The sequence below is a fragment of the Lissotriton helveticus genome, chromosome 1_1 (genome assembly GCF_964261635.1).
Source record: "Lissotriton helveticus chromosome 1_1, aLisHel1.1, whole genome shotgun sequence".
Taxonomy (NCBI): Eukaryota; Metazoa; Chordata; class Amphibia; order Caudata; family Salamandridae; genus Lissotriton; species Lissotriton helveticus.
This window is the reverse complement of record NC_136057.1, coordinates 278469508-278489570: the sequence shown is the minus strand read 5'-3', so window position 1 is coordinate 278489570 and position 20063 is coordinate 278469508. Positions and strand designations below refer to the sequence as shown.

Sequence of the window (20063 nt, the reverse complement as noted above, 5' to 3'; positions counted from 1 at the left end):
CTGCAGGTGGACGAGGGTGAAATAAGTCATTCAATGATGATTTCCCCGAACAGTGCACATGCCTCTATCATGTTATTGAGCTGTTGCAGGGCAGTGGGCTGTCTACCTAACGCAATGCAGAGATGTTGACTCTTTGACTGTCTATTAGCCGGCGCCACGGTCCGAGATATCCTGGAGACTCGAGTGTCCCTTTTTATCAGTGGGAGCTGGTAAAACTCTGCCATGGTGCGGATTCTGAGTTTTTGCTGAACTCCGTGCTCCAATCGTAGCGTGTGGTAGGCAAATCTCTGCATACTTTGCCCGCAGAGCAGAGTTTACTGCCTACCCCTAATGTTTATCATGTGTTACACTGTTATCTTGTCTTCCCTGGCAATGATGTGGATTAGCCGTTTGGCTTGCCTGAAGTTGTTTTGGCATAGCCTGACAGCACACCATTAAAGGCAAAACCTGAAAACTGGTTATTCAATAATGCTTTAAACCCTGGGTGTAAGGTATATTAATCTCTTCCCAGGGGGAAATTTGTCATCCTTTGTATGGGATGATTGTTTGCAGTGATGAATTGTCAGAGGGCCTTTCTGCTGTGAGGGATGTCTGATTGGTCGTTGATACTACAAGGAAGGTCAAGAGGGGTGGGTCGTGGCTTTTGTTGTCCTGAGGAAGGGTCAGGCGTGTTGTTTCTGTGAATAGGACCTTGGTACCATGAACAATGGCCATGGATTATGTTCTGCCATGACGTGGCAAGGCTTGTACAGTGATAAGGCTACTGTGGATTCTGTGATCAGAGTGGAGATCTGTTCTGTGTATTGATGAGGGAATCTATTGCATGATCACAAGGAGCTGAACGCAATTCAGTGGAATGAGGAAACCCTGTGGCCTGAACTGCCTGAGTAAGAACAGTGTAACTGGAATTATCCCGCAAAGGAGAGCACCACATCCTGCTGAAAAGTTGATTACATTATTTGTCACATTATTCCACTATTTTGTCATTTTAGCACACTTTATTACTATTTGGGCAAAATATTCACCTCATTGGTACCAGTTTAACAACTGAATATGGCCAGTTAACCATACCAATTGAACTGTCCCTGTGCTGCACCACGTTTGAGACTTTAAGGGAAAACACTGTAACTTTTGATTAGCTTGAGCTACAAACGCAAAACGTATTGCTAAAATCTGCAAATGGCGCATCAGATACGTGGTAATGGCAGTAATACACCAAAGAATCACATAATCGCAGAGGCCCTGAGTAAGCGACAAGCCCTGTCATGTGTTGTGATATGGGCATTGTGATGAGAAGTGAGCTGTCCCTGCTATACTGCGTGGATCCTTTAGTGTCATGAACGACTATTGCTTTTGTATTGTGGCAAGAAGCATGGGGCAGTGCAGTCCTGCTGATCTCACTGTCCTGGGGTGGAGCTGAGCTCTGCTTGGTTATTAGCAGAAACCTAGCCCATGTGAGGTCAGCAGGTTCTTCTTAGTAGTTATGCATTTGTAACTAGTCAGTGAATACATAGTCTTGTTTGAAATGTGGGGTTTCCAGTATGATCAGGTTGTGCTGCATTGTTTGCCAATCACCTATTTGCTTTAGTTGTTCTCTTTTGCCCACAAAAGTAGGTCTGCAGGTTTTGCCAGTTCATTGTGGATGTGTTGCATGAGAGCACCCAGTAAAAGGGAGATGTGTGAGGATTCTGAAAGAAGTGGAAGTAGCCCCGATTTAGTGTGGGTGCTGCAGAACGCTTTTCGAGGGAGATGTTAGGTATTATGTGCTGAAAGCTGTACTTCATTACCTAAACCTAGCTGCTGTATGAAGCTAACGAGTTGAACCCCCAACTCCCCTCCCTACCCCTTCTCCCCCACCTCCAGCCCTCTTAGTATGTCACTAGATGCACTGCACATATACATCTCTAATTCCTAAGACCTTTTTTTCTGTCGGTTGCTTTGCAGACCATCCATTGCTTACCTTGATTATCAGTTAACACTTCTTTCCTTGCTTCTTGTTAGTCAGCTGCTGTAGGCTTAGTTCTTGTGTGTATTCCCCTCCCCAGAGTATGGATACACTTCTCTATCAATCAATAGTATTATTGAATTTAGACCTCTACAAAGATAAAATGTAACATTTTACAGAGAGTAGAAGTAATTATAAAAGCAATCGCAGTATATATTTTAGAATAATTAAAAAAAAATATATAAAAACTTTTAAACCGGTTATGGCAGAGAAATGCATTAGGTGATGATCTTAAAAGCACCATAAGACCTTGTACAGTGAGTATTCTATCTAAAACATATAGGTCTTAAACGACATTGGGCCGCTACCAATATTTTGTTTAGGCAAACGTCAGATATATCTTGCAAACCTCCATTGTGAAGTTAACATGAGCCTGAATTGTCAGATTTATTCCACTTCTTTGTGTAAGCTTTTAATGGTAAAATCTCTAAGCGCAGCCAAATAATACAGCGTCTGACACTATGTATTAATATGAATCACAGACATCTTTGCTGAATCTTGTATTCTCTAGTGTCTCCATAGGATTTGTAGTGTGATAGCGGAATGCAGTGCTGTACATCGAGCTCATAGTTTAATGTTGTGGGTCAAGTTCTTCAAGAATAACTTCAGAAGTGCAGGAGTGCAAGACTTTAAAAGTGATATAATGCATTGAGAAAGCTCGCGCTGTTTTAAGTTTCTTATTAAAAGTATATTGCACAGATTTGTTTTAAAAAAGTTTCAAGTTTTAGTAGGTCCGTTAAGGATCCTACTTTAGCTTGTAATATGTTGTATGCTCATCTTATATTTGCTATGACACTAGCGAAGGATCTAACTATAACTTGAGATGCAATGCTTGAACAGGACCGCCTGATTAACCTTTACAATTTTTTGAAGCAGGTCACCTTCTCTCGTGTTTATGGCTTGACATTTATGGATCGGGATGTATTCTAGAGCATAAGATGGGAGGTATTTTCATGCAATATACTTTTATTAGGGTGTGAAAGTGCCTGTGGCCAGAGGAGGAATATAATCACTTCAGTGTGAGCATCTGCCCTAAGGCCTATATGCTGGAAATGGGAGAAATATTGGGAGTGTCTAAGAGAAGATTCTCCCTAGGTAGGCATATTCTTTAGCTATCTCTTTAGGTCTCCCCGCCTAGTGACCAGTTGAAATGAATGGAGTTTTTTTCGCTCTAAATGGTACTACCTTTGTTTGAAGACTGTTTTGCTTTTAGGAAATTTCCCTCAATATAACTAAATAATGCATTTGGGTTTCATTCTAGACCTATTGGGGTAAGGTCCAGTATAACCACGTCATCGGTATACATTAATATGTGCACGTCTCTAGATGCTCTTTTTGAGGGAAATATTTTTAAAAGGCAGTCAAGAAGGTCGCTTATAAAAAGGGAGAATAAACTCTGTTTTAGGCTGTTAGGTGTAGCTATTATTCGAGTTAGACCCTAACCCTCCCCCCCCCCCCCCGCCCACCAATTGTACTCCACCATGTTGACGAGAAACGACTAGCTTTAACCCTATCCGTGCTGATGACTGAACCGCCCTGTCATCAGCCGCGGTGGCGCTGAGCTGATGACAGAGCGGTTCCGTCATGGCCTGCACAGTGCTGATTTCGCGCCTGCGCGGCGCGTTCTATTGAGCGGGTGGGGCCATGACAGAATCGCTCCGTCATGAGCACAGCTCAACCGCGGCTGGTGACGGAGCGGTTCCGTCACCAGCATGCGCCCGCCGCGCGGCCCCCCCCCACCCCCTTAGCGCTGCGGCGGAATAGCCGCCGCAGCGATGTGGTTAATAGGTTTTCAGGCATTTTACCATGTTCTCTAGTTTCCTCCATAATGTGGGTCGGTCTACTCGGTCGAAAGCAGTTTTAAATTCTACAAACACACTGTAGGCAACCTGTGATTTAAGCATTACATGTTTGGCAATGATCGTCTGCAGGGTTGCGATATTATCCGTTACAGAATGTTTTTGTCGATATCCGCCTTGGGTTATGGGGATCACTCCCCAGGAAAAAGCCCAGTCTCTCAGCAGATCCAGGATGCTGGCTGCAAAGATCGTCCCAGTTGCCTCCAGAAGAGCAATTTGGCGGTAGTTACTGGGTATTGGGCGAGAGTCTTTTTCAGGAGTGCTATCATAATGCTCCCTAGCTATGATTTAGGGATGTTGCCAGTTTCAAAGCAGTAGGAAAAAAAGGGGGGCTAGAAATATGTTAATTTTTCTGGATTACTCTGAAGGACTTTGACCGGGATTTTACTGGTCCCATAGCTGCTGAGGATCTGGCATTCTTTATGTATTGAGCATTTTGTCGTTCAGATTGTGCTGTGATATCCTGGTTCATTTCGACCTTCATATAACTGGATGTGCCGAGATTGTCAGAGGTCTTGTTTACTTTATAAGAGTCAAGGAGATAATTTTCCATATCATACGAAGATGCAGGAGGCTTTTAAGGATTTTTTTCTTCCCTTTGCTTTAGCGATTTACTTCCAGAATGTCTTGCTGTTTTTTTGTTGTTTTGTTTAATTGCTACACGAAGGTCTGCCCAATTTTTATATTTTCATTCCTTACTAATTTTCACCTCCTTTTGTGTACGTACTTTTTGTAGCATAGAGATTTTTCTTTTTGTTCCTTCAATTGATAAATTGATGTCTAATTAGTCTTATCCTTCCACTACTGCCATTGTTAGGGGCTACTTTTGTTTTCTCAAGAACTGTTGTTAACGTTCGTAAAATTGCTCGAAAATTGAGCACGCTATTTCTATCTTCTGTTTTAGAACACCATTTTATGACAAATTATAGATCCTACCTCCTTCCTTTTTGCCATCTTGTCATGTTCCTTTATCTTAATATTTGTGTGTTTGTACAGGGGTCCCAAATTTTAAGTTCCTATCATTACCCACCTTGAATAACTGTGGTCTGACTGTTGCCTCAGCTAAAGGTAGTCTGACAGCTGGTCGGTAGATCAGACCTTTGTCCGTGTGCACAAAATAACAGAAGTGAAAAGTGCAAGCAGGGAAGTGTTATCGTCATACCCAAGACCTGAAGTTGGTTGTGGCACAGTAAGTTTGGTTGTTTTCGGACATCTGTTTCCTAGAGGCCTACCTCTGTGCCAGATTAGCAGGATACCCACTTGATGGAAATGTACATACCTCAGTGTGAGGAGGGAACCTATATGATGAAGCTTGTCACCTAACGGTGAGTGAGGGTTCTTGTCCTGAAAGAATGTTCTTCTCTTGGTTTTCTTCTTCTGACATTACTCGACTCCTCCTACCTAAATTCCTTTCTTCCTCTCTCTCACATACAGCCGGACATACTCTGTGATAATAAGGCACTGAAACTAACCAGAGCAATTCTATCACTTGAACCAGATCTTAACCCATCCAGTGGCTGCAGTGTTACATAATACTCATCTCCTAGACAGGCAAACTGACTGCAGTGGAAATTTTCACTCTGCCATGAACAAAATTTAAGAAAGTGAGAGATGTGCAAGCTTACCAATTCTGTGATTTTTGGGAGTCCACCCTCCTATATAGTTTCTATCAGATTGCTCGTTTTTAATAGGCTGGTGGCCTTGTGTGCTGTCCCAGCACTTCTCATGCTGGCTCTTCCATGAGGTATCTCCAGGCTGCCTGTGTAGTAGGCAGCCCCAAGATCCTACCCCAACATACTAACTTCTGAAACTCTGCTTCCCGCCTGACTGGGCAGTGCGGCCTCTGTGCCATCCCTGTGGCCCGGACCATGTGCAGGGTTAGCAGTGGCCTCCGAGGAGTCATGCCTTAAGTACTGTCCCATTGGCAGCGATGACTTCACCTACGTCCTACTGCAGAAAGAAGTCCGTCTATTCACAGCTGGTTGGACCTAGTGGAGAGGTGTGGCTCACTGGTTAGAGGCGGCAGACCCGGGAGCAGAGGACGGCCCGGGACCAGGGTTCAATTCCCGACGCGGCAGGGTCTTGGACCAGGGTCAACAGACTCGATAATTCTCGCCTCGGTGCCTACTCTAACTAGGGATCACACTCGGCAACTCTGGGCATTAGCTTGCCTCATCTCCACAACGGCCCACCACATACGCCGGGGATGCCTGGTTTCACCTTGGAGATACCCAGTAGGGACCATCTCACAGGGAAAGCCAGGACGGGTTCCCCAGCGGTCTACAGCGCAGAGATACTCATTCGGGAGTCGATTCTAGCGCTTTAGAAACCCACAATCAATCAATCAATCAATCACAGCACAACCTGGGAACAACTGTAAAACGGTTGGAAAAGACCAAATAACCACCCCCGCCGGCTCCATTTGTGAATGCGTTCGCCAAAGCTTCGATTCACTTGTGAGACTCAGACCGTAACCAGCGCGTGAGACGTGCCAGCAAGGCGTCGGCCTCACAGCCTGCCCTGAATCTATCTGTAGAGGCACGGGTGCTGCCTGCTGGCCTTCTAGCAGCCTCTGCCTGGACACGCGGCTACTCCAGCTGTCTCTTCCTGTCTCATTTCAATCCTCTGACTAGCCGGGGAAGCCCCTGGTCTGTCAGACGTTGGCGTTCGGGTTCTCTAGCCTGTGTCGAGCAGCATCGGAGTGCACTGTTTAGTCTGAAGTTGACGGATGGACGCCAGTTTCACACAGGCCTGCCTGATTTAAGGTTGATGTATTTATGTGCGGGAGACCTTCATGCCCGGCTTGCTTTCACCGTGGTGCTGTGCTTGTGTGTTATGGTGTGACGTGTACATTTTCTTACGCTCTTTCCTGTGACACGGAACATCCAGATGTTTAGTTTATTTCTTACTTTTTTCATTTCTCCCTGATCTAGGTTTCTGTTCTTCAACCATGCTTCTTTAACAAGTAGCTCGTGAGCTACTGGTAGCTCGCCAGTTACATTTAAGTAGGTCTGTGTATGCAGCACAGCTGACTAAAGTAGAGGCTTTTCCTTGGTTAAATTAACATAGGTATATCAACATTGAAAACATGTATTTAACATGAAAATGTTACATTTTTCTCAAGCCTTGTTTGGAGACAAACGTTTGAATTTGCAAAATCTATATAAAGCTATTTGAGTAATACATCATGTTGTGAGGAGCCTTATTATAACATTAACGCCAGGAGCTTTCCTACTGGGCTGTTCTGCATTACCCATGTATTGGCATTCCAAATACATAAAGCCTTTTTCTGCAATATTACCGGCAACCCTGCCTGATGCACAAAGGTGATCGCCGCTGACAGTCCTGTGTAGACTGGCTGCATATGTAATCTTGTCTGTGGTCACTATGCAATACTAATATTAGTACGGCAGCATGATTTTCATTAAACATAAGTAACTCTTATTACAGAAAAGTTTGAAGACCCTCACCATTAAACAAATTGAAAAAACCATGTCCAGCATCAAGCACCGCCCTAAACCTAAGAGTAGCCAATCCGCTTAACAAAATTGAGCACCAGTTGCGTTATATGAGGACACATTAAATTTTGTTAGACACAGAGAGATTAAGTGATTTGTCCAGAATCACAGGATGTTCAGCGTCATTGCCGAGACTTGAACCCCGTTCCCCAGATTCAAGGTCAACCACCCTAGCCGTTAGGCCAGCTCCTCTCCCTACCTTAACACTGAAAGGGATAATTTATAAGAATCTGCAACTCCACAACTACAGAAACTTCGATTTGAACCTGGACCACATTATTGAGGTGATCAGGAAAACTAATCTTCTAGACCTGACACTTCTTTCATGCCTATCACACCTTGAACGGTAAAACCTAGTAAAATGTACTATTAAGAAGGAGCATTGAGCAGAAGACCTATGCTCTCTATCAAATTACCTCCATATCAAGATAACCTATAATTTTTACCCAACCAAAGACACCCATACCTTGATTTATAACCTTGAGGCAACACTGAAGAAAAATACTTAGGATGCAGGCTTTTCTATATTCCTTTTAATTCGTTTGAAGGGACTTGGAACCCACATATAAAGCGCAATGGGTTGTCCTTTGTGGTTTTAAGTCCAAGACTTTAGAACACTTCATTTGTATCTGCCCATTGCTATTCAGTTGACGTAAACAATATCTTAATTTGCTCTTGAAAATGCTTACAACGTGGCTTGTTTGGCTTTGCCTTTTCAGTATTGGGTTATCTCTGCTTGTGAAGTGTTTTTGAAACCAGTGGCCACCCTCCAGCTACGGTCAAGATAACTTGCAACTTTGGAATCCTACATTAACTCCCGTCTGTCTCTTGAAAGTCAGATTTCAAAGGTGGCAAGTGCCTGCTTTTGGCAAACAAAGCTTGAATATAAAGTCTCCTTTGTATTGTGTCCCTCTCCACATTACTGTAATGGTCTTATATAAACGTATTGACTGGGGGAAATCCGCCTATTTTAAGCTTACTGATGAACTTCTAAAATGTCTCCAATCTGTGCAAAACCCTGCTGAACATCTTGTATTTGGGAACACTTGAATTATGTGGCAGAGGAGCAACAAACCATGTGTAGGGTTGACTATATTATGCTGCAAGAACAGGCGAATTCTCCTGCATAATGTTGCAATTTTGTTCACAAACTACTTCATTATTTTGCTGTTCACCTTATTAGTATCAGTTTAGTTACCAAATACAGAAATAAGCAAATGAAATATCACCAGTTAACCTTTGCAAAGGGCCTTCCATTGCACGTGAACACATCGCTACATCGGTTGTAACTTTTTATCCTTTTTATGTAGAAACACTTTTTTTTGTTATCTGCAGATAATGCAGCAGAATGACTGTGGCAAATGAGGTCAAGCCACAACTATGCAAACAAAGCAGCGGCCGTAGAATCTCACAATTTCTGTGGCCCTACTCATAATAGGTCACGGAGACAATGCTCCTGTTCTATTAACACATCGTTTTTAATTTAGTGATAACTAGTGAAGCCTCATCCATTTGACCATATTTGCTTTCACGACAATAACATTCTAGCTATATATCCAAAAACGTGCATTGTGCTCTTCTGAGAAATTTCTGCTGAATATGCTCACTCAAAACAATCTTTTGGCGACTGGGCCTTTTCGATGGCAGTCGCAAAGCAATGGACCAAACTGCTATTAGAACTACGTGTGCTTCCCTACAAAATTATTTGCTCAAAAACAAAAGACTACTGTGTAACATTTTGATTATTTTACTACAATTTTAATGTTGTTTAATAAGTTCTAATGTACACTGGCGCTATAAAACTGAAAGCAACGTATGATGATACAATGCAACGTATGTTGATACAATGCAACATAATGGAGGAAATTTGTCAAAGTAGTTTTGAAATTCTGGTGCCTGTATTATATTGCTACATCTATTTGTAGGGGTCCCAGTTTCCTGTCAAAGGTACATGTATGGTACACTGACAGCCAGTGCTGGTGCATGCCTAAATACCTGGGCCACTGCATATTAAGGCTGTCTAACACATTTTTTTAATGAAGGTGACCTTGAAAGATGGACCTGAAGCAATGATGATACTTGAGTCTAATTTGTTGTCTAAATTGGTGCGAATACAGGCTACACTTATATTTCTTTAAACTATGGCGCTTACTTTGTTAGAAACACCAGAAAACCTCTATAGCGCTCCCCTGGCTTTTTTGTGTGCAAGATTTTTTTTTTTTTTTTTTTTTAATAACCCTATTTATAGGTCGAGCCTAAAAAGTAGAGCCAATTGCATGCACTCCCTCTTCAAGACCTGCTGTATTCACTCTGTGGGCTTAAAGCGTGCCCATTGCCTTTTTTTTCATCCCTGCAATTGCCGTTCAAAAATGCTTTCTAGTGGTTATTCCTCTTGGTCCCTCCTTTTTAGGTCTCGCGCCTAGCGATACACTGTGCAGCAGTGTTCGCGCAGCGAGAGTCCTTTTGGCCGGGTTTTGAAAATGTACCTGGAAAATGCACACGCTTGTGCTTGTGATTTTCCATTTGCGGCCTTTCACTGCTTGTTGTTTTGTAAAATAGACACCTATAGGCCAGAGGCGGGCGCATAGCTCTGCCCCTGGCCTATTGGTGTCTATTACGCACATTTCCTGCCATATGCTTTCAATTATCGTGCCCAGACACGGGCGAGATAATTGAAAGCATACTGCAGGAAAGTCATGCGCACCACTTGCTGCTTTCTTTTTTCCCGATCGCTTTTAGTTTCCCTCCGTGTCACCTAAGAAACAGCGGCAGAGAAGCTCTACCTATCACCGAGTAATCGTGCGAGAGGAAGTGGCTGAGCTGGAGCCTTTGATCTCTGCTCAGCCCCACTTTTAGCAACTTTCCCACCGTGGAGCACGCATGCGGGCGGGAAGGGGCAGGGCTCTCCCACCCAAGGCAGCCTTTCATGTAGATAGCGCAGCGGGGCTGTGTCCCCTTCGTGGCGTGCGTGCTGTGTGCAGGCGGGGTGTCCTGGTGGTGCTCGGCCGTATAGGGGAGTGTTTGGGCGAGCTGGCACCAGACTGCTCGTGCCGTGTCAGGCATTGCCCCTTTGTGGTGTCTTGCACAGTTGTTTTCTTGTCTCTGGAGAACAGCGGCTCTCTCATGGGTGTGCTCAGGGGTCTGCCAGGCATTGTGTGCCTACTTTCCTGCCGGTCAGTCTGTGAGGTGGTCCCTGCTCCGGACAATCCCTTCCCCCGCCCTGCTGCTGCTGTCTTTAGGACACACACATCTCACGCCGGGCTCAGCCGCGTCTCCCTGGCTCACCAGGGGCGGCTGCTCAGCCCCAGTGTACTGGGCATGTGAGTCTATCCCGCTTCCGACGGGGTGTGTGTGTCTCGTCACATCACTTAAAAACATTTCCGGCATCATCAACAATATATATTTTTTCAATCGATGGAAACTACCCCTTCTACCCCATGTGTCACTCACCCCCACTTCTCCGGCAGACGGGTGTGGGGGTTCCAGGCAGCCCAGACCAGACTTTATTCTAATCGCGCAGCCGGCCGGGAGCCCTGGGAGACGCGCATAACTGTGCAGGAGGGACCGTTAGACTTGACAGCGGAGCCCGGGCAATAAACTTTACGCCCCTGCCTGGGGTGTCAGCGAGGGGCTTGGGGGCTGTGCAGGACCTTGGATCCGCTCCTCCAGCGCCGATCTGCCTCCCCAGGACCCCCAGTGTCCCCCGCCCGCCGGCAGCAGAGAGTCGATGCTTACCGTTTTTCCTCCTTGGATTGGCTTTTTTTCGCCTCTTACACCTGGGGCCATCCGCCATGATCTGCTGCTTCATTGATAAGAGGGGATCAGATGGCTGTTCGCGTAGACTCGGCTCCCTGATTCAGCAGCAGCCGCCTCAGCACGCAGACTCTATCTACCAACCAAACACAGCAACAACATGGGCATGGCAGGTTCCCATTAAAATACAGGGCGCCAAGCGGTACCCACAAGAGCTTTATTTCACAGCCACAGTCGCCAGCTCCCTGCGCAGCTGCCCTTGGTCCCCGCGCCCGTGTGGGGGTCGCTGCTGCTAGCGCCTGGAGGTGCTGAGACCGGAGCCACATCTCCACCGTGACTCGGATCCCATGACCCAGGCTGTGGGGGAATGTGCAGCCTGCGCTGGCCAGCGCTTCCTCCCGGGAAGCAGCGCTCTGAAACTTAATTTGCAAACCAGGGTTAGCGCTTAGCAGCCCGGCTCCCCCAGCACATGACTGCAAGGGAAGTGTGCCATGGGGGACAGAGGGACAGTGGTGCGTGCACAGAGACATCAGCATAGCGCACATACACACTCAACACACACATACACACTCAACACACACATACACACTCAACACACACATACACACTCAACACACACATACACACACTCAACACACACTCAACACACACATACACACACTCAACACACACATACACACACTCAACACACACATACACACACTCAACACACACATACACACACTCAACACACACACACATACACACTCAACACACACACACATACACACTCAACACACACACACATACACACTCAACACACACACATACACACTCAACACACACACACATACACACTCAACACACACACATACACACTCAACACACACACACATACACACTCAACACACACACATACACACTCAACACACACACACATACACACTCAACACACACACACATACACACTCAACACACACACACACATACACACTCAACACACACACACATACACACACATAAACACTAAACACACACATAAACAACACACACATACACAACACACACATACACAACACACACATACACAACACACACATACACAACACACACATACACAACACACACACACACACTCAACACACACATACACACTCAACACACACATACACACTCAACACACACATACACACTCAACACACACATACACACTCAACACACACATACACACTCAACACACACATACACACTCAACACACACATACACACTCAACACACACATACACACTCAACACACACATACACACTCAACACACACATACACACTCAACACACACATACACACTCAACACACACATACACACTCAACACACACATACACACTCAACACACACATACACACTCAACACACACATACACACTCAACACACACATACACACTCAACACACACATACACACTCAACACACACATACACACTCAACACACACATACACACTCACTATTACACACACTCACTGACATAAGCCCCCACCCGCCCCCACCCGCAGTGTTCACATTTAACAATAAAATGAAAGTGCAATTACAAGGCTCCTTGAGTTTCCCTCGCCACTTGGGATGTTTACAGAGGGATTCACACTCACCCCCAGCCATGCAAGGCACAGAAGACACACGCACCAAAAAAAAACCAAGCATTTGCAATGCAATAGGTCTTGCATTATTAAAGTTTGAGCTATTGGCATTGCTAAATAATGCAACACCAATAGCTCAAACTTTAATAATGCGAGACCTATTGCATTGCAAATGCTTGTTGTTTGGTTTCCTCCCACAGAGCACCTTCCAGTTACTGTTAACATTACCCTTCTGTGTTTGTGCTGATTTGGGGGACTATTTGTCCTGGTTGCCCGTCTTGGTTGCTTCATCTTCTGTGCCCATCATTTAATCTCCCCGTCGTTTTCAAATTCTGAGATGAAATTCAGATGCTTCAGACGCTGTTTTCGAAATGGCCTCTTTAATTTTCTCTGACTTGAAATTGCAAGGATTTCCCCCAAACCCCTCCCGCTTCACTTTCTTTCTTTAGCGCACCTCGGTCACCGGACCTTCAGCAGCCCAACTTTGCAACACAGTTAAGGGCAAGGCTTGGGCAACTCCTGTCAAAGTTTCTCTGATGCTTGTTTATAATATGTGAACTCAAGCGACCTAAAGGTTTTGGAGTGCTTTACATAAGTACTAGTTACATTGCGCAACATCAGATTAATTTTAGGGGGCCTTTTTTATAGAGCGCAAACTCGACTGACCCAAAGGTTTTGACGTGTGTTACAAAAGTGGCCATTACATTACACAAGGTCAGACTCATTTTCATTTTTTTTATAGGTGCCTGGAGATTAAGTGATGCTGATTTTTTTTTTGTTTAAATGTGTTTATTGGGTTTTAACAATCGGGTATCACAACAGTAGAATTCAATACATTAATACATTCTTGCAGCAATTAGTTAAAATGCAATTCTTATGACTATGAGTCTATGGATATCGTGGTGTGTCGAAGAGGCCATAGTGTACATCCTATTAGTAAGTGGCGTTGGATGTGCCTAATACAGCGCTATCGGGCCTCCCGTGATAGCGTGCCGTGGTCGGGTACGGGTCACCGCCTTAGTCGTATTAGGTTGGATCGTTGTTGCTTGAATGTCCCAAAAACATTCTGAGCTATCATATCTATATGTGTTCCCAATGAAAAAACAGTGGCCCGATTTTCTGCCAGCCTAACTTTCAACTCTTTTCAACTGTGGGGGATAAACTATAGGGAAGGTAGGGTGTCTGGGGGGGTTCTAGCTGTGACCTAATAGGATCTTTTATCGAGATAATTGTAGTTTCTCGATGGGGTGTGGGAATATATCAGGAGATGCGCGGGAGGGGATTAAGTGATGCTGATGCTGCCCCTGTGTTAATTATTTCCCCTTTTCCTGACAAATGGGATCAGCATTTGTCCCTCCCATGTTGCTGCATGCCCGCCCACTTCCTCTTCTCCTTTTCTGTTCTCCTATTCTTCCTCTCAGAGCTCTAATTTCAAAGCACATTCACAGTAGCTCCCTAGTGACTGAAACATTTTTTTATTATATAATGTGAACTTCAGCAACCCGAAAGTGTTGGAGCACTTTGCATGAGTGCCAGTTACATTACACAAGGTCAGATACATTTTTTGGGGTATTTTTATAGAGAGCGCGACCTCTACTGACCTGAAGGTATTGGAGCACTTTACGAAAGCGCCAGAGACATTACACAAAGTCGGGTTCATTTTTTTTTTTGTATTTAGGTGCACGGAGATTAAGTGACATCGACGCCATCCCTGTGTATTCATTATTTCCCTTCTACTTGACAAATGGGTGCATTTTGTGTTGTTGCTACTTTCAGTGCTGCTATTCCTAGGCGGCTGGGACAGAAGTCCAGGCCGGAGAGTTGCTGGCAATATGATGGCATATTTGGTGGCATATTTTATTTTAACAAAGTATTTGAGGAACTGGATGCTGCAATGTCTGCCCTCTTCGGTTTTGGTGTTGTGCCCTAGCTGAATCCGTTCCTGAATCTACAGTAGACCAACTTCAGGTGTCTCATATGACCCGATACCTGTGATGTTGCGTTTCTTCGCCTTCACACTCCAGTTATGCTTTCCCTTGTGCTTAGCAGGCTATCTGCACTTGCCACAGGTACATTTCTGGAGATGGTACGCCTTTGAGCCTCAACGACAACCCAATGTGTGCGTTTTATTTTGGCGTTTGCCAAATGATAACGTTCCCTTCATCATCTTGCCTCAATGTCCTATACGATGGAGGTAAACTAATGGTGCGAGCATTGTTTTCAATTAACAACTCTGGGGAAGAGTTCCTGGTGAAAAGAGGCCTGGGGGAAGAAGGATGTAACGTCTCCACCATTGGAAAGTACTTCACTTCTTTGTTCCATAGGCTGTTCAATACTCAGTCGCACACAGAAAGTTATTGTGCTGTTGACTTGCATCGAGGCACTTGTCTTTCTGTCTATGTGTTAAAAAGCCTTTCATTGTATCCATAAATGTTTCCTGATGCAAGCATTAATTCCTGATTCGCACTGCATGACCCAGTGTGTAGTAATTATATAGCTCCTCAATCCCTGGTGGCACAACACCAAGGATAATGTGCTGCGTGGTTAAACACTTACAAAATCTCAAAGGTGAGACCTATTGGCTATGCCAATGCTTGTGTTTGGTGATTTTCCAGACAGTTTTTCTTTGACTCGAGAGGTTACAGTTCTCTGGTCTTCAACAGCGGTGCCCATGGTGTCTGCATTTATGACATGCCACCTTTTTGTGCAAATGGGGCCATTAGATTGTGTGCTTTGACCTGTGGCTTCACAGTTGTCGTGATATTATAATACTCATGCATGCCCCTCTATGGCTATCACCTAACAAAATTCAAGGACTATGGGTATTTAATGGCTGACTTCTGTCTGGCTGCACTTAAATTAAACACAAACCAACCTTCTAAGGCCATATCCCGAAAAAGAGGATAACTTTTTACCTTCTTCCCAAGTGAAATTATAATTTCTTTGTTAACTAGGTCTTTGTACCGTTCACCAACTTACCAGCCTAGTCTTGCTGCTGACTAGGCAGTGAAGATATTGGCATGCTTTTCTAGTCTGGGGTCTATGGTTACCCTTCAGTCGTTCCCTGCAGGTCTGAGTTGGAACCTGCTATGTTAATGTTTAGAATAGTCTCTCTCACCTGATTCCACCAGTGACGTTGGGATCCTGGAGTATAGAGTTAGAGCAAGAACATTTAGGTCCTGGTGGGGCTTCTGCCTTTATCCTGATATGTAGAGTTTAGAAAAATACACTGGACTCTGCGTGATCTCTATGCCACATGGTGAACTGGGTTAATTGAGGACTCCAATCTAGGATAGATTCAAATCTACCCTCCAAATTTCTTGGACCCATTAGTCACTGTAGGATTCCTCTTGGAAAAGTCACTGTCCTGGATGCTGATGCTGGATTTCTGTGGTCAATTGTTTTCAAAGGAGTACTCTGTCACAATTGAGGGGTTGTCATGTTTGTACTTGTTAGCACTGCTCTCGTGGGGCGCTATCCCTTTGTCTTTTTGGTATGTTGACACCCTTTAATCCCTTTTTTGAGACACTCCTTAATTAATCACTTTGAAACTTGGGTCATTCTACATCAAGAGGTTTGCTCTGCAAGAGCCGCACAGTAAAAATAAGTGTTTGTAACTATCTACATGAATAGTAGTCATTGAAACAGCTGTATGCTGTGAAAAGAGCACCTGCTTAAAATGGGTAACATGAGTCTAAACTCTACTACCTGGCTTTTAGCTCTCTATAGGTGAAAGTCCTGAAAACCAGAGTTACAAGTTTCAATGCTTACCCCAAGGCTTTTCTTCAGAACCAAGGATGTCTACTCCCTGATAATGCTCCTGTAATAATCTTGAAGTTCACTGCATGCTGATATATATATATATATATATCTCCCAAGGCTGATCTGGTCTGTATGTTTCGACCATATTTGTGCCTGTTAGATAGATAGATATATATCGAACCATACAGTACCTCCTAATTGGTGGTATTTCTTTAAAGTATGTTACATGCCTTAATACAACATGAATCCTAAACCGGGGGAAAGGGCCGCCTGTAGTCACACTTCCATCAAGGCTGCTACCTCGCCCAGGGAGCACGCCTGCCTGTGGCTCTGAGAAATAGATTAGAGTCTACTGTGGGGAATCCCAAACAATTTAGTAGGCTAATAGCCTGCCCCTTGCTTATCATTGGTTGGCTTTATAGTCACTCATGTGCTTGCTTCTTATTTGATGGCTTGGCTTGCTGGTCTCCTGCTTGTCCTACCCTTGAGGTGTAGCCTCTTTACCATGCTTATGATTCACTGACGAGTATCCATCCACTACTTACATATAGCGAATTACTTTTTTCTTTTTCATTAAGCAAGACATGGGCGTGCATTTGTTTTCTTGCTCTATCCCCTAAATGCTCCATCTTCAAATATTCCATCGCTTCCCTTTCACACATCCTGGCAGTGGCTATTTGCTGCTGGACGCTGTGCAGTCCATACAATGCTCTGATTTCTCTGCTGTTTTCTTGCCCAGAGCCCACTCTCTGCTTCCCTTACCCGCCCCCCTGCTGCTCTCCTTCCCACCCCACCCTCCCGGTCCATTACATATTTTTTTCCTTCCGTTTTGTTTGGAGCACCACGCAGTGAATAGCTGCCAGGCCACTCTGCACTGCAAAATATAATATGAAAGAAAATTATAAAATAACTCTGGCATGCATATATTATAATGTGTGCACATGCCAGTGACATGACACGGCTACCAGAAGCGGCTGCCTCAATGCACATTTGTTTTGCCAATGCTGACTTGCATCGAGGCACTTGTCTTTCTGTCTGTGCGATAAAAAGCCTTTCATTGTATCCATAAATGTTTCCTGATGCAAGCATTAATTCCTGATTCGCACTGCATGACCCAGTGTGTAGTAATTATATAGCTCTTCAATCCCTGGTGGCACAACACCCAGGATAATGTGCTGCGTGGTTAAACATTTACAAAATCTCAAAGATGAGACCTATTGGCTATGCCAATGCTTGTTTTTGGTGATTTTCCAGACAGTTTTTCTTTGACTCGAAAGGTTACATTTCTCTGGTCTTCAACAGCGGTGCCCATGGTGTCTGCATTTATGACATGCCACCTTTTAGACAACAGCATCGTCTAAAAACATTGGGAGGTCAACAAGGCCTATTCTATCCTACTTACTTCCTTCAGTTTCTTTTTCCTTTCAGAACCGATATTGTGATGTTTGTTTCTCGGAAAACAATCTTACTTTTTGTTCCGTAGGTGCAATGAACAATGGGACATTTCCCTAGTACCCTTTTTCTTCAATGCTGGTGATTATCTTGCCTATTCTGTTTTTCTGAAGTTCAGTACCAAAAGAGAGATTCTGCGATTGTTCGTGAAATTACCTCTGCTGTTGGAGGGCATTTTTTTTTATTGGTATTTATACAAATACAAACAATATACAAGAGAATCGTTATATGGATTGCCTTTAAACAGTCAACGTTCTACTTTGTGGCACTTGCATTAAAGGAGTAAAGCATCACTTTCTCTGCTAGAATAAAGAGGGAAATAATTTATTTTACTGACCAAATACATCTGTGGTTCCTCTGTAGGTTGCAGTTGTAGGTGTGTTATTTATTCTGGGGTAATGTTTATAATAACGTAATTGTTTTTCTCATTAAGCTCTTCATGCTACTTTTCTGCTGTTTCAAAGCTCGGTACGAAGCATGTTACCTTTAATCAAGGTCCCACAATATGCTGATTTCTGAAGGATGCAATGTGGAATCTGTCTTGCAGGAATTAACACTTCTGACCATGGTCTCACTGCAAATGTAGTGGCGAGTAGGAATACCATACGTGAAAGTGGATGTTTACTAGAACACTTGGCATGCAAATCAGTTATGGTTAGTACATTACTACAAAAGGGGATATGAATATACGTGTGCGTTTGTGTGTATATGTATTTATATATATATTGTGATAGATCTGTAGGCGGGAGAGTCATTTAGCTGTTTGCCAAAATGAGGCTAAACCGAGATTTATAGATTGAGGGTATGCAGCCAATGCCATTGGCCGGGCGATCAGCCAATAAAGAGACTAGGGTAACAATCATATTTGGTGTAAATACAGGCACTAAGAAGAAACGAGATCTTATATGCAACAGGGACAGTAATGAGATCAATGTCTGACTAATCACTACCTATAACGAACAAGAAAAACAAATCGGGTCTACTGTAAACAAACAATGGCCAATAGTGTTAACGGATCCAATCATAAGATCAATACTCCCTAAGAAACCTAATCTAACATTTCGACAAGCATACTCAATGAGTAGTGCCTTGGTCAGGAGCAGTCCTTAAGTTGTCTAAACGAGCAATTGCCTCTCATCTAGGAAGGTATTTTTCAAATGCAGTTCTTGTAGGGCATGCCGCTTTGTTGTCAATACGTTGCAATTTTACATGGCCTTCAATGCAAGACCATTAAAACTAGAAGGTCTGTACATGTGCAAAACTAAGTTTGCTGTCTATGTTCTGGAATGTACAAGTAAGCTACGGTACGGAGAAGTGCCAATTTGCAAGTACATGTTAGAATTCTACAACATTTGAAGACCATGTTAAACTCCGATCCCTCTTACCCTGTGGTGCACCATTTCAAATAATAACCTTAATTGTTTGAACTACTTTGTTATAACCACAATCCCCAGTTTGAGGAGAGGAGGAAACCTCGAAAATCTACTTCGACAGTTGGAGACTCGCTATATCTTAGAATTAGATTCCAAATCTACCAATAGTTTGAACATCATCTCCACAATCTTTTATAATTCTAAGGTGTCTACAATTGGATTCTTTTTTTTTGTATTTATTATGAGACTACTGGACTTGTTAGAATTAAATATGTGCACATAAAATATGCTGCTGGATAATTTCTCAATTTTATTTTGGCACTTTTATTGGGCATGGATGGTTTAAAAACAGTGATGACTATTTAAAATCACAGCTGGCGGTTCATTGATATTTTGAAGTTGGGCACAATTTTTAATTGATGGTCGGGATAATATTCATGGTCAAACACCCTGCTTTATCTCCTTGTAGATTGAAATAGAAATTGTGTGCAATTTGACATTTTGAGTTGATGTTCTACCAATCCGGGTGGTGTAGTGGGCAAAAGAACGATGTATTTAACCCAGATCTTTTGACTGGGGGAGAAAGTTTGTTTGCATTTTCAGCATTCCGTCCATCATTTCTTTGCTGTAACACACTTCGCCCTAAGTGGGATGGGCATGCCCAGACGTGGGTCCCTTGCTCACTCTTCCACTGGATTCAAGCTAGCCTGGCCTAGCTGGCTAGCTAGCCTG

At 43.8% G+C, this 20063-nt stretch overlaps 1 protein-coding gene and 1 pseudogene across 1 annotated transcript in view; one reads left to right on the top strand and one right to left on the bottom strand.

Moving 5' to 3' along the window:
* The window catches only part of KDM7A (lysine demethylase 7A), a 351499-nt gene that overhangs the window by 38859 nt on the left and 292577 nt on the right, over positions 1 to 20063 (top strand). The window lies entirely within an intron of this gene.
* On the bottom strand, positions 14602 to 14911 carry LOC144816565 (large ribosomal subunit protein eL37-like; annotated as a pseudogene).